Source organism: Sphaerodactylus townsendi, linkage group LG01 (genome assembly GCF_021028975.2).
Source record: "Sphaerodactylus townsendi isolate TG3544 linkage group LG01, MPM_Stown_v2.3, whole genome shotgun sequence".
In the NCBI taxonomy this organism is placed as follows: domain Eukaryota; kingdom Metazoa; phylum Chordata; class Lepidosauria; order Squamata; family Sphaerodactylidae; genus Sphaerodactylus; species Sphaerodactylus townsendi.
Genome location: NC_059425.1, coordinates 192,943,092 through 192,957,347, shown reverse-complemented (window position 1 = coordinate 192,957,347; position 14,256 = coordinate 192,943,092). Strand labels below are relative to the sequence as shown.

The window sequence follows — 14,256 nt, the reverse complement described above, 5'->3', positions numbered from 1 at the left end:
GGGCCCAGTTTTCCTTGGTGGTTTCCCATCCAAGTACTGACCGTGGCTCACTTTCCTTCAATCTCAAGCTCTGAAAAGCCCAAGCCAGGGGTGTCCAACTCTGGTGCTTCGGATGTTCATGGACTACAACTCCCTACAGCAGGGACTGATGGGAATTGTAGTCCATGAACACCTGAAGCACCACAGTTGGACATCTCTGGCCTAAGCTATTTGAGCTGATTAAAATATATACTTCAAAGAAATCCCACAGAAATTTTCAGAGCTTGCTTAAACAAAACAAAACAAAAAAGATTGGGCAATTTGTAGATAAACCGTTAATAAACCCTCCGATTTCTGTCCTGCCAGCACAGAATGTTGAATAGCACAGAAAATTGTAATGTGTCTATGATAATGTCTCACTGATGCACAACTGACAGCAACAACATCAGTGTCAGGAGGATGCTCTTCTAAGTGAATGGAGTACATTCTTGAATTCTTGTAACCTGCCCATGTACAACCAGTCAAAGCCTCTTTTGATATATGTAACCAGCCTGCTATATGTATCCACTGCCATCTGTGCATTCTTCCCTTGATCTTTACTTTATGGCTTCACAAGCTTGGCAGATAACTAGGCATCCCCTGCATCTCCTATCACGTGAGAAAAGTTATCTTGTTGTGGGCAGGAGACCAGGTGGCTCTTTTGCTATCTGTTGCTGCCTTTGTTGCCTCCCAACTTCCCAGAGGCAGTCTCTGGAACCAAGAATGTTCCAAGGTCAGCAACAGATAGCAAAGGAGCCACGTGGTCTCCTGCCCACAACAAGATAAACTCTTCTCTCACGGGACAGGAGCAGCAGTGGCATAGTGGTTAAGAGCAGGTGAACTCTAATCTGGAGGAACCAGGTTTGATTCCCCACTCTGCTGCCTGAGCTGTGGAGCTTATCTGGGGAATTCAGATTAGCCTGTGTACTCCAACACACGCCAGCTGGGCTAGTCACAGTTCTTCTGAGCTCTCTCAGCTCCACCTACCTCACAGGGTGTTTGTTGTGAGGAGGGAAGGGAAGGGAGTTTGTAAGCCCCTTTGAGTCTCCTTACAGGAGAGAAAGGGGGGATATAAATCCAACACTTCTTCTTCTTAAATAGTACTGCCCAGAAAAGGGCACAGTGTTCTAGATGAGATCTGGCCAATGCAGAATATAGAGGTACTATTACATCCCTCAAGCTAGGCACTATACTCCTACTGATACAGCCCAGAATTGCATTGGCTTTCTTGGCTGCCACATCACACTGCTGACTCGTGTTCAGTTTGTGGTCTACTAAGGCTCCCAGATCCCTTTCACATTTTCTGTTGTCACGCCAGGTGTCAACCATCCTATATCTGCATTTCATTTTTTTCCTGCCTAAGTGTAGTATCTTACATTTATCTCTGTTGAAATTCGTTTTGTTAGTTTTGGCCCAACTCTCAAATCTCTCTCGGTCATTTTGAATTCTGACCCTGTCCTCCGGGGTATTAGCTACCCCTCCTAATTTGGGGTCATCTGCAAATTTGATTAGCATGCCCCCTATTCCATCATCCAAGTCGTTGATAAAAAATATTGAATAGCACTGGGCCCAGGACAGAACCCTGTGGCACCCCACTAGTCACTTCTCTCCAGGATGAAGATGAGCCATTGATGAGCACCCTTTGAGTTCAGTCAGTCAACCAATTACAAATCCAGCCAACAGTAGCTTTGTGAAGTCCACATTTCACTAGCTTACTTGCAAAAATATTATGGGGCACCTTGCCAAAAGCTTTACTAAAATCAAGGTATGCTACATCCACACAGCATTCCCTTTGTTTGCCATGATTGTCACTCTATCGAAAAAAGAGATAAGAGAAATCTGGCATGACTTGTTTTTGAGAAACCCAGGTTGACTTTTAGTGATCTCAGCATTCCCGTCCAAGTGCTTTAGCAGCCTTAAAAGTTACCGGAACTCCTGGGAGCTATGATGTCTAGCAGATTCTCATCAAAAGAGTTTAAGGCAACAGTCTATAAAGTGTGAGAGGCTGCAATCTGAAACAGAAATCAGCAACCGTCTTCATGAGTGTGTGGAGAAGCTTAAAACACAACCTTAACCTCAACTTTCTAGTTTATTATTTATTTATTTATTTTATTTGACTTCTATTCCGCCCTATCCCCACAGGGCTCAGGGCGGGTCACAACATAAAATTTCAGTCATTAAAACATAAAATCTAAAATACCAATACAAACATTAAAGCAGTTTAAATACAATTCCATTTAATGCCACTTCTTTATCTAGGACAGTTCTGTAATTAAGAGAAAACAATAAATTTCTTTCCGTGGTTAGTAATTAGAACTGCTTTTGATCTAACAAAAATGTTGTGAGCTTTTCAAAAATTACTCTCTGCTGTTCTCTGCGGCTTCCTGTTAACAGGTCACTAAAATTCTTAGGGAAATACAATGGTACTTATTATATTGGTACATGTGTGTATTTTTAAACCAAAACTGACACAAGAAGTGATGTCTCAAAAGTATTCAGCCTCAGACCACGTTAAACAACTTAAATGAAATTTACTTCCAATGAGATAAACTGGTACTGTAAGTATGCATGTTACCTGTTTTCTGAGGTCACTAAAATTCTCAGGAAAGTTCAGTGGTATTTATGATGTTGGTGTGAATACATGCCTTTTATTGCCTAGACTGGTGCAAAACAAAATATAATAAAAGATGGGGTCTTAGCCCAAGTTAAACTCCTTCAATGGAAATACAGACGTTACTCCAGTCCTAATTTGTCAGAGATTTGCAGGATGTCTTGACCATGGTTTCAAGACTATAAAATATGGGTTTGGAAACTTCAAAATTCTGTACTCTTAACATACTCCAGCTTTCAACCAAAATTATTCAGAGGAGGGTGGTCTTTATTTCCCAAAGGTGTACTCGCATGCTTGATAAATCTTTCAGCAGCCGCTATGCTCATTCAAACAAACATGCCTTACTGCATATGTGTGCAAGAGATGGAACGATCCACCATCTGGATCAGGCTTAGTAGTGGAGTAGTGGTTAAGAGCAGGTGCACTCTAATCTGGAGAACTCGGTTTGATTCCCCGCTCTGCCACTTGAGCTGTTGAGGCTTATCTGGGGAATTCAGATTAGTTTTTGCACTCCAACACACGCCAGCTGGGTGACCTTGGGCTAGTCACAGTTCTTTAAAGCTCTTTCAGCCCCACCTACCTCACAGGGTGTTGTGGGGGGGGGGGGGAGAGGGAAAGGAGATTGTGAGCCCCTTTGAGTCTCCTTATAGGAGAGAAAGGGGGATATAAACCCTCCTCGTCTGTCTGGTCTTGTCTAGTCTATTACCATCCCATTTCACACAGTAGCCAACCAGTTATAGGGTCAAATAGGGCACAGATCTGTAAAATGCTAAGTTCCATAGAATGGACTATGACCTAGAATCATGTTTTGCCACAGAATGCGGTGTGGGTGGAGAGAAGCTTTTCCCGTCCTGTACTTGTGTTCTACTCGTAAGGCTTTTTTAAATGCAAAGGATCATTCATTCTACTATGTCAAGAGTCTACCACCTCATGCTCTAGCATATGGAAACCAGGCCCAAGAATGCTGATCATGTCATTGACGGTCTAAGATAGCTTTGTTCAATTTCATCTTCAATATACTCTTTCTGTAGGAGTCTGGAAGAGCAGAGAATCATAGAGCAGGAAGAGACCACAAGGGCCATCGAGTTCAACCCCCTGCCATGCCAGAAAACACAATCAAAGCCGTCCTGACAGACAGCCACCCAGCCACTGTTCAAAAACCTCCGAAGGAGACTCCCACTACTTTCATGGCAGCGCATTCCACTGTCCAACAGCCCTTACCATCAGCATAGCTGGAACCCAGGAACCTGAAGTCAGTGGCGTAGCTGGGCCAGAGTGCACCCGGTGTACCCCCCTCCCCTCCATGGCACCATGCCCCCCGGCCCTTCCCTTATCTTAGTGCAGGCTGGAGAAGTAGCCTGTTCCCTTCAGGCTGAAAACGGCCTGGTGGGAACTACTCTTCCCATGAAGGGAACAGGCCATTTCTCCAGCCTGCACTGTTTAACAAAGGTAAGTGTGGGGTGGGGGGGAGGGGGTGCCTCAGGGGGGCACGATTTTCCACCCTTCAGGTGTGTGCTCGGTGCAAGATGCACCCCCAACCCCCTGGAAGCTCCACCTCTGTCTGAAATGAACTGAATGAAATTAAATGAATGGACACCTTTGGATCCGGAGACTAAAACTGGTGCAGCGTGCGGCGGCGCGTTTGCTCACAGGCAGCGCCACTTGGGAACACATCCAGCCTGTGCTGCGTCAGCTGCTTTGGCTCCCAGTAGAGTTCCGGATCATCTTCAAGGTGTTGGTGTTGACCTTTAAGGCCTTACGTGGCCTGGGACCATCGTATCTTCGAGACGGCATCACCCCATATGTCCCTGTATGGCCTCTTTGATCAGTTGAGGCCAACCTACTAGTGGTCCCTGGCCCCTCGGTGATGTGGCTGGCCTCCACACGGGCCAGGGCCTTCATGGCTCTGGCCCCGGCCTGAGTGGGCAGCTCTCCCTCCAGCTGTCCGGACCCCTCGCGGGAGTTGCTTGGTGAGTTCCGAAGGGCCTGTAAGACGGAGCTGTTCCGCCGGGCCTTTGGAGGAACCGGCCGCTGATGGTGCCCCCTTCCCCCACTTTCATGGCCCTCTACCTCATGGCCCTCTACATCTGGGACCTGCCATTCCTCCCTCTTGGGGAGAGGATTTTGAATATGGAGCTGCTGGACGCCATTTATATTTATACTAGTATTTTTATTGTATTTATGAGATGTAGCTTTTACTGTTTTATCGCTGCTTTTAAAGATTTAGCCATTTTATGTTATATTATGTTTATTGTTGTACACCGCCCGGAGCCCCTCGGGGATAGGGTGGTATAAAAATCTAATTAATAAATAAAATAAATAAATATACACAAGACCACACCTGGGTCCAGTCTAAGACATCCTGCGTACACTGGGTGGGGCTGTTCATGGAGCCAAATAGCTTCTATGACCACGAGAGTGATCCTGCTAGATAATGTTATTTTTGAAGTGTAACATTTTCCTGGGGGGGGGGGGGGGGGTTTTTTTCCCCCTGCCATCTGAACAGGGAAGTGTCACCTTTTAAGTGCAAGAAGGTCTCCTGCAGACAACCCATATGGATCATAACTGCAAACACAGTGGTTTCAGTCTACTATGTAATACTTTCTTATCCCTCGTGCCCCGGCCTGATCACAGAACTTCACTGTGCATCTTCAGCCATGCCCCATTCTTTCCAGTCTGGCATTCTTTTGCTTCTGTTTAAGCACATTCCTAATCTCAATATGACATACTACTGAAAATGTGAAAGGGTAGCATAAGGTGGTCATCTTGCATTTTCTGGTTTCATCTGACCATTTGAAATCTTCCTATACATGATTGGCTAAGGGTTCAAACGTCTGACAATGAAGGCAGGGTAACTGCCCCTTCTCCCCCTGAAGCATAGTAAGGGGGAAAAGCACCCGGTGCACCGCTGCATTCTCCGCCCCATCCCACCTGGAACGCCCCCATCCCGGAACACCCACACCACGCCCCCGGAACGCCCTCGCCACACCCCCAGAGGGGCCCGCGCCTGGTGCGTTGCCCACACACTTTTGCCACCCCCTTGGAGCTACGCCTCTGTTCTCCCCCCTCCTGTCCCCAGCCTTGCAAGCCTGGGGGAGGAGGAGGGCTGATCTGCCTGTTGGACTTGGTGCACCTTCTCCCCCACCTTCTCCATTCCCCAGTCTCGCAAGCCTGAGGAAGGAAGGTGGTGGAGGGATGGCTGCTCTGCCTGTTGGACTACAATGCTTCCTCTTCGACCCTTTGCTAGTGCCCTTTGCATCTCACCAGCAATGGGCTTTGCTGCTAGTAAAACATAAAAGGACAGTGATTTCCCAGTTATAGAAGAAAACGAGAATGAGAAAGTGAAGCATCCAAGGGAAGGAGGAGGAGAGACAGAAACAGTACCAGTTGCTCAGGTGCTAAAGAACACACAACCAAACTTAGCTGCTTTTAAAAAAACACACTTCATGACAATACGGGGTACAAGCATAAAATACACGTTCAGCAGTTATCCAGATGTCCAAGTGACCCCTTAGTCCTCATAGCTCACTCTCAGTGCCACTCATAAGAATATCTTTGAAACCACTCAATTTGACAAGGGGGCATTTTAAATTGAACAAAGACAGCAATTTCTGAAAAGCTCTCTAAAACCCCTGGATAGCAGTACATGAACAGACAGCGGAAACAAACGAGATGCCTCAAGATTACCTTTGGTTAACAAGGCCTCCAGCAGATGCCACACTAAACTAGGGGTGGGCGCTGTTGTCAGGAGGAAAAAAGAAACATAAATGGAAATAGGTGCAAGGAAAGTTCTTCGTGTAATCAATAGAGCTTTCTGCCCACAATTCCCCATGGATAGTCGCCATTTTTTTCGGATTTGACTGAGAGGGAGGAAGAAGAAGAAGAAGAAGAAGAAGAAGAAGAAGAAGAAGAAGAAGAAGAAGAAGAAGAAGAAGAAGGAGGAGGAGGAGGAGGAGGAGGAGGAGGAGGAGGAGGAGAAGAGAAGAAGAAGAAGAAGAAGAAGAAGAAGAAGAAGAAGAAGAAGAAGAAGAGGAGGAGGAGGAGGAGGAGGAGGAGGAGGAGTTTGGATTTATATCCCCTTTCTCTCCTGTAGGAGACTCAAAGGGGCTTACAATCTCCTTGCCCTTCGCCCCTCACAACAAACACCCTGTGAGGTAGGTGGGGCTAAGAGAGCTCAGAGTAGCTGTGACTAGCCCAAGGTCACCCAGCTGGCGTGTGTGGGAGTGTACAGGCTGATCTGAATTCCCCAGATAAGCCTCCACAGCTCAGGTGGCAGAGCTGGGAATCAAGCCCAGTTCCTCCAGATTAGACGAGCTCTTAACCTCCTACGCCACTGCTGCTCCTACGCCACTGCTGAAAAGAGACTTATCTCACCAAAGTATCAGAGGTCACATTTCTAAATCTTGAGTAGAAAAGTACTTTCTCAGCACTTTATCCTTACTATTGTAGTCGAAGATGTGATAGTGGCATGCAGGTACATGCAACTACATATTACATACAAAGGAGCTACAACCAATCAACTCTTTGTTTAGTGTAGCTGTGTGATGTGTGTTTCTAAATATGTTACATTTTCAGGTTTTTCACAGGCAGGAAGTGGTCTATGTTTCTGTCAGAATCCCAAAAACTGAAACAAACTCATGTATAAGAACAGTAGTTTATTGAGTATTGAGGATCTTCTCTGGTCATGCCAGAACTGAGGTTTGCCTGTGCAAAACCCAGTAGTTAAAGCAGCTTGCACCCCCCATCCTGGGAAAGCGTGCCCCAAAGGAACTGTGAAAGAGATAACAGTCAAGATGGCCAGGCACTGACCTTGAGCAGCACCTGGTACAGTATAACATCATACAGAAGACAGTTGAAAGTCAGTTAGAAATGCAATTAACCCATTCCACCACTACCCAGCATACAGAAAGCAGCAATAGCAAAATCCCCATAATAACAGACCTCCTGACAGTTTCTGAATGTGGAGAGCAGTTTAATAAGTAGGTTTTATATGGGTCAGTATTGTCAAAATGAACCGTGATTAATTTTAATACACATGTAAACTGGGAATGTGATCCAATAACAGAAACACATGCAACTTTGAAGGACACTGCAGTCATCAAATGTGTGAAATCCACAAAAAATGAAACGTAAAAAAAAACTTTTCAGTACTAAGCTCATTAAAGAAGAAAATTGCAACTGAAATTACATAAAAGTTGGTATTGCTAGTCATAGCAGATTTGGGAAACTATGCAAAGGTTACCAAGTGCTCTGAAGATGCAAGTGACACAAACAAATTTGTTGATTGCTCATCTGATCCTGACAAGATGTTATTCAGCAATGAAAGTGTGGACAGAATATTCCATAGAGTAGTGGTTCTCAACCTGGGGGTCGGGACCCCTTTGGGGGTCGAACAGCCCTTTCACAGGGGTCGCCTAAGACTCTCTGCATCAGTGTTCTCCATCTGTAAAATGGATAAATGTTAGGGTTGGGGGTCACCACAACATGAGGAACTGTATTAAAGGGTCGCGGCATTAGGAAGGTTGAGAACCACTGCCTTAGAGAATCTGTGCCCATTTGCTGAGGGGAAAGTGTGATTATTAGATCATGGGGAAAATGTGCCTCTTCTAGCAGCTAATGCAGCCACCTTTCCCATGAGCAAAGAAGGGCAGGTCCACCTGAAAGTGATCAAAAAGAATATTCTATACCTTTAAGGCTCAAGCACTAATGACTATAATATGCTTCTTGTGCTAATCATTTACAATTTACGACAAGGTCTTAATTTTTCTGAGTACAATAATGTATGTCCAGTAGTTATTTATTATTTTATAACAGAGAATAAAATACTTCTCCATTTATGGAGAGTTTTTTGTTTGAGTTATATCATTGCTAAGGCATAAAAAGTATTGCTGGAGTAAAAATGTTATTGTGAACCTATGTGTTTGTTAAGCATTGTTTAAGGAAACTGTCTTTCACAATGCCTGAGCCTTAAAGGTACAGAATATCCTTTTTTATCACCTTTTCTGAGATGCATAATTTTGATTATGCACCTGTAGAATTGGGGGCTATTACGTTACTGCTGATACTAGAATCAACACACACACACACCCCTTTCAAGTGGCTGTGCCATTTGATTTTTAAAACAATCAAGCTATTTTCTTCTATTAAGGGCTATGTTGTACATGCAATTGCTCATTTAGGATTGTGCCCTTCCCCTGGTCATAAGCTACTGAAAAACCCTCTTTTCCCAAGGATTTCTCCTTCTTTCTAAAAACTGGGTGTTCCTTGCCCTTTCTTTTCATATTACATTTCTACAATTAACTTATTTACTACCTGAAAATCAGGGTTGGTTTAATCCTATTGCTGGGACACAGCTGCTTCCTTTGCACAAAAGAATATCTGTCTTTAGATTTAAATAAATAGTTCCGCCTCTGTCTTTCCCTCAGATCACAAACCAAACAATTAAACCGACAGAATATTAACTTTAAAATATGAACTTATTAACTGATTAACCTTAAGTTGACAGACTTATACTACTATAAACGAACAAAAACTCTTATATAACATAGATATATGAAACTGAATTACTAATAAACTCTTCTCTCTTTTTACAGATGTGAAGCAACAGATATTTCAGAACAAGAATAGAATGTTTGAAACAAACAAATAAATAACTGGTTTTAACTATTAGACAATAAGTAATAATATAGTAGATTAGAATTAAATCTTTTTTTTAAGACAACTATGAGTAGTTTGGGAGTAGATATATTAATTTTAAACGGGAAAGCTGTTGGGGAGGTCCGGGGAGGGGACAAGTACAGAGGGTAATTAGAAGCAGAGGAGGGGGATATCAGTACACTCTGTAGCAAGATAAGTTTTTAATTTGGTCTGTAGCTACATAAGAATCTCCTCTCTATTGTATTAGTGGGGAAGAGATACAATAATGATTTGCTTAATTTTACTTTTCTTCTTTTTTCTTGTTCATTACTATCATCAACACGGCAATGATGTGAAATAACAGCATGTACCAGCAAGGATTTTTGTGCCTTTTTTTCTTTATTGTATAATTCCCTTATTGAAGAATGGGAGAACTTATGGATAGCTTCTGATTATTCAATATTATTTGTATTTTTCTTTTTTTTCTCTCAACTTATTTTCATGTATTTTAATTTTTGAAAACTAATAAAAAATAAAAAAAACCTTCCTCTTTCACTGTGCTCAAGTTTAGGGAATCTCAGTTTACCTATCACTTTCAGACTGACACAATGCCAGCGCTTAGTGGTTTACCACAGCATGTTCAGTTCCGGCTGTGGGATCACAGCAAAGCTAACAAAACACAAAACGATCGGTGTCTCCATATGCCCTTTCTTTTTACCCGGTGGGCTGTGATTAGTTTCACTCTGAACTACTGGCTATTTTCTTATATTGTTTAGGGGAAAGTGAGATATGTGGTTTTTTAAAAGGACTGAATTTGATTGAGACATTGTTTTTCAAGAGAATTGAAACTGGGATTGTCAACAGAAAAAAATATCTTTTCCCTTGAATAGAGACCTAATGTGTGGAAGTAGGCACAGTACAGAGGCAATAATGTGGTACAAATTGTATTTGTATGTTTTAAATTGTAAAGCAGAAAGCCAGGTAACAATCTCTGTTTTTGACTGTAATGCACAATTGCATCTTTTTTAGATTGTGAGACAGCCAGCCAGGGGTTACAGTAGAGGAATGCTGCCACAATGGTGTGGGTTTTCCGGGTTGTATGGCCGTGTTCCAGTAGCATTTTCTCCTGAGTTTCGCCTACATCTGTAGCTGGCATCTTCAGAGGATCAGATCCTCTGAAGATGCCAGCCACAGATGCAGGCAAAACATCAGCAAAAAATGCTAGGACATGGCCATACAACCCATACAACCCACAACACCCCTGTGATTCCGGCCGTGAAAGCCCTCAACAATACAATGATGTCTAGTTTTTTTTTATCACCCAGACAGATAATTATGTCTTTGAAAGACATAACTGTGGGTCTTTGTTTTATTCAGAACAATCAATTCTATAGTTAGACTGGTTGTGGTGGGTTTTCCAGGCTGTGTGGCCATGGTTACACAGCCCGGAAAACCCACCACAACCAGTTGAATCCGGCCATGAAAGCCTTTGACAATACATCTAATAGTTAGGAACTATTCTACTGAGCTATAAGGCAATCAATCAGGTTAGCTGCTGCTTTTTAGACAGTAGACCGAACATATAAAGATATCTTACCCTCTTGGGGCACAAATAAGTATTCTCTGTGTGTGTGTGTGTCCATTGCTTTTTATTGCAGTAAAAATGATGGCTAAATGAGACCAATTATTTGTTTTGACTCATTTGTCTAACAATAACATCCCACTAAACTTCTGTTAAAGGGACAGGACTTTTTTTTAATTTTTGGAAGTTTTGGAAGCCATTACTTCTGACTGAGGTTTAGGATTCCGGGCCTTTCCCCACTTACCTTAATCCCCCCTATGCCGCGCACGCATCCCTGTCCCCACGACCCCGCGCTCTGCACGGGCCATCACAAGGCGCCGTTTAAAAGAGCGCCAGGTATGCCGTGCGCTGAGGGGGCACAACAGCAGCAGCATCCGGGCGGCTGTGCTGTCGCCGCCCCTGTCGTGGGGAGTGCCAGGGGACCCCGCGCTACTTTCGGAGAGTAGCGCGGGGCTGAAGGTAAGTGGGGAAAGGCCCTCCCTTACCTGCAAAAAAGCTGAAAACCATCACTGTCCTAATCTGTTGAGCACTCTAGCAAGATCTCAGTTAGCCTTGAAGCTGGTCCTTCCCTTTCTACAGTCTTCTGAAAGCAGCACCTGAACTTATGTGATTTTTTAAAAGTTAGAATATAGTTGATTATAATATAATTCTGACTAGCCACATTCCTATTATGTGTTCTGAATGTTGTGAAATAACGTTCTTCTTTTAATTGTAATTTTAATGCCTCATAAAGGTTTATTCATCCTTTATATAATTTTTTAATTATATTTTATTGGTTTTCGAAATGCAGTAATTTACATAGTAATAAGTCAATATGATATATGTTTCATGTTTTAAAATTGTAATGGCCTATGGCTCTACAATAAAGCTCTTCTACTAATATATAATGTACGTGGAGAACAGATACATAAGTGTTGCAAATCAGATTCTACGCTGTTATTATTTATGTCTTATTTTGGGGATCATTACTATACAAGTATTGTAACATAGGTTCTCATACTTTGAGAAAAGAATCGAGACATTTTGATGGACTTGCCAAAAAAAATCCTTTATATCATTCTGACAGTGGAACTATCATGTTTTCTAGTTAATGGCAAATACTTAGAATCGTAGAATCACAGAGTTGGAAGAGACCCCAAAGGTCATCAAGTCTGACCCCCTTGTAATCCAGTTTTGTTGACACCTTTTTGAGGACTTATAGCCTTTACAGAACTACAGCTATCAAAGACCTCACCAGAAATCCCCAAAAATCTCTCCCCCCACCCCCCGCCCCGAATTGGCAACTCAATTCAATAACCAAGTTTATGACAGAAGAAACCCCCAAAACAGCCTAGAAATAACAACCGCCGAATGCAAAAAGGTTTATTTGCAAACCAAGCAGGGAAAGTGCTGGTATTTGCAAGAGCAAACCTCCATCCAGCAGGGGTAGGGAACCTGCGGCTCTCCAGATGTTCAGGAACTACAATTCCCATCAGCCCCTACCAGCATGGCCAATTGGCCATGCTGGCAGGGGCTGATGGGAATTGTAGTTCCTGAACATCTGGAGAGCCGCAGGATTCCCTACCCCTGATCCAGAGGCAGAGATTTTAACTGCATTTTTAATTCCAGAGACCCTGGGAGGGGGGGCCTTTGCCTCCCCCCCCCACCCAAGAGGGCGGCCCTTTCCCCGCCTGAGCGCTGCGGGGGCGAAGGGGAGACCCTCCCTCAGAGAAGCGGCCTCGCCGCCGCCCCCCCCCCCCCCCCCCCCCCCCGCCTACCTCTCCGGAGCGCCAGCAGGGCGGAGAACCACCAGGCGACAAGCCGGCTTCGTCTGCGGCCGGGCGACCTCGGGGCCCAGGCCAGGCCCAAGCCGCGCCCGCCCGCCCGGAGGAGGAGGAGGAGGGAGGCCCGCAGGCCTGGCCGGACCCGCCTCCCTTCGGCCACGCGGCCGCTTCTCCCGGCGGCGCCGCGGATGTCCTGAGGGGAAAGGCCTCGGGAGGGTGGCCGTCGAGGGCCAGGGGGTGGCGGCACGAGGGTGTGCCCGCCGAGGCCGCGTCCACACGTTACGCGGGCGCGGCGAGAGGCCTCCGGGGGAGGAGAGCCCGTGTTCGTACTCGAGCCCGCAGGTGCCCGGTGGGACGCCTGCTGCAACCTGTGACTTCATTGACTCTAGGAGCGGTTATTAATTCTGGGTGGCGTAGTGGTCAAGTGCTTGCGCGGCCACTCACACGGTCAGCAGTTCGAGCCCCCTGTGGGCCAGATATCCTGGCAGCCGGCTCAAGGGAAGCCACTCAGCCAGTTAGATCCATTCCTTGGTTTTTGAGTTTGTAGCGAGTTTTACACTCTAGATGTTGATTGAGCAATCTCTATCAGCCCCTGCCAGCATGGCCAATTGGCCATAACATCCATAACATCTGGAGTGCCAAAGGTTCGCCAATTGGCCATGCTGGCAGGGGCTGATGGGAATTGTAGTCCATAACATCTGGAGTGCCAAAGGTTCGCCAATTGGCCATGCTGGCAGGGGCTGATGGGAATTGTAGTCCATAACATCTGGAGTGCCAAAGGTTCGTCACCACTTACCGACCAAGGAATGGATGGATGGCTGAGTTGACCATGAGCCGGCTGCCATGCTGGCAGGGGCTGATGGGAATTGTAGTCCATAACATCTGGAGTGCCAAAGGTTCGCCAATTGGCCATGCTGGCAGGGGCTGATGGGAATTGTAGTCCATAACATCTGGAGTGCCAAAGGTTCGCCACCACTGTACTAGCTCATGGCTAGGGGGTAAAGAATAGCCAGGGAAAGCAATGGCAAACTATCCCACAAAAACGGCTTGCCTTTGAAATCACTGCTTGCAGGGGTACCCCAGGGTCGGACAGGACTGAAGGGGAAACTTTACCTTTTATTTATTCTAGTGACGATTCTTTTATTCTGGAGAAGATTGTTCAGTTTTTGTTACAGGCTATGAGTTATATTTTTATGTATGATCAATTTATGCCCAATAAGGGTTTGTTTGTTTGTTTTTACTTTGTTTATTCATTTATTATGTGATTTAAAAAAAAATACCGCCCTTCCTTATTCAGGCTCGAGGCGTTTCCAGCTTTCAATAAAACACCCAGTACAGGGTTAATGGCTTTAAAAAGATCAAAAGTAGGTCCAATTGGACCTCACTACATATAAAAGACTATATCAAAATATAATATATCTGTATCTATTCTCTCTCTAAATGTGTGTCTGCCTGCCTGCCTGCCTGCCTGCCTGCCTGCCGGTCTGTCTGTCTGTCTGTCTGTCTGTCTGTCTGTCTGTCTGTCTGTCTGTCTGTCTGTCTGTCTGTCTGTCTGTCTGTCTATCTATCTATCTATCTATCTATCTATCTATCTATCTATCTATCTATCTATCTATCTATCTACACATACATACAGAAATACATAA

At 44.7% G+C, this 14,256-nt stretch overlaps 1 protein-coding gene across 1 annotated transcript in view; it reads right to left on the bottom strand.

The window, feature by feature from the left end:
- PLA2G7 (phospholipase A2 group VII) overlaps window positions 1–12,958 on the bottom strand; it is a 29,588-nt gene extending 16,630 nt beyond the window's left edge. The window contains exon 1 of the mRNA XM_048502789.1: window positions 12,605–12,958. The gene's annotated coding sequence lies outside the window, so the exon portion shown is untranslated. The remainder of the gene's footprint in view (window positions 1–12,604) is intronic.
- Window positions 12,959–14,256: the final 1,298 nt, after the last annotated feature.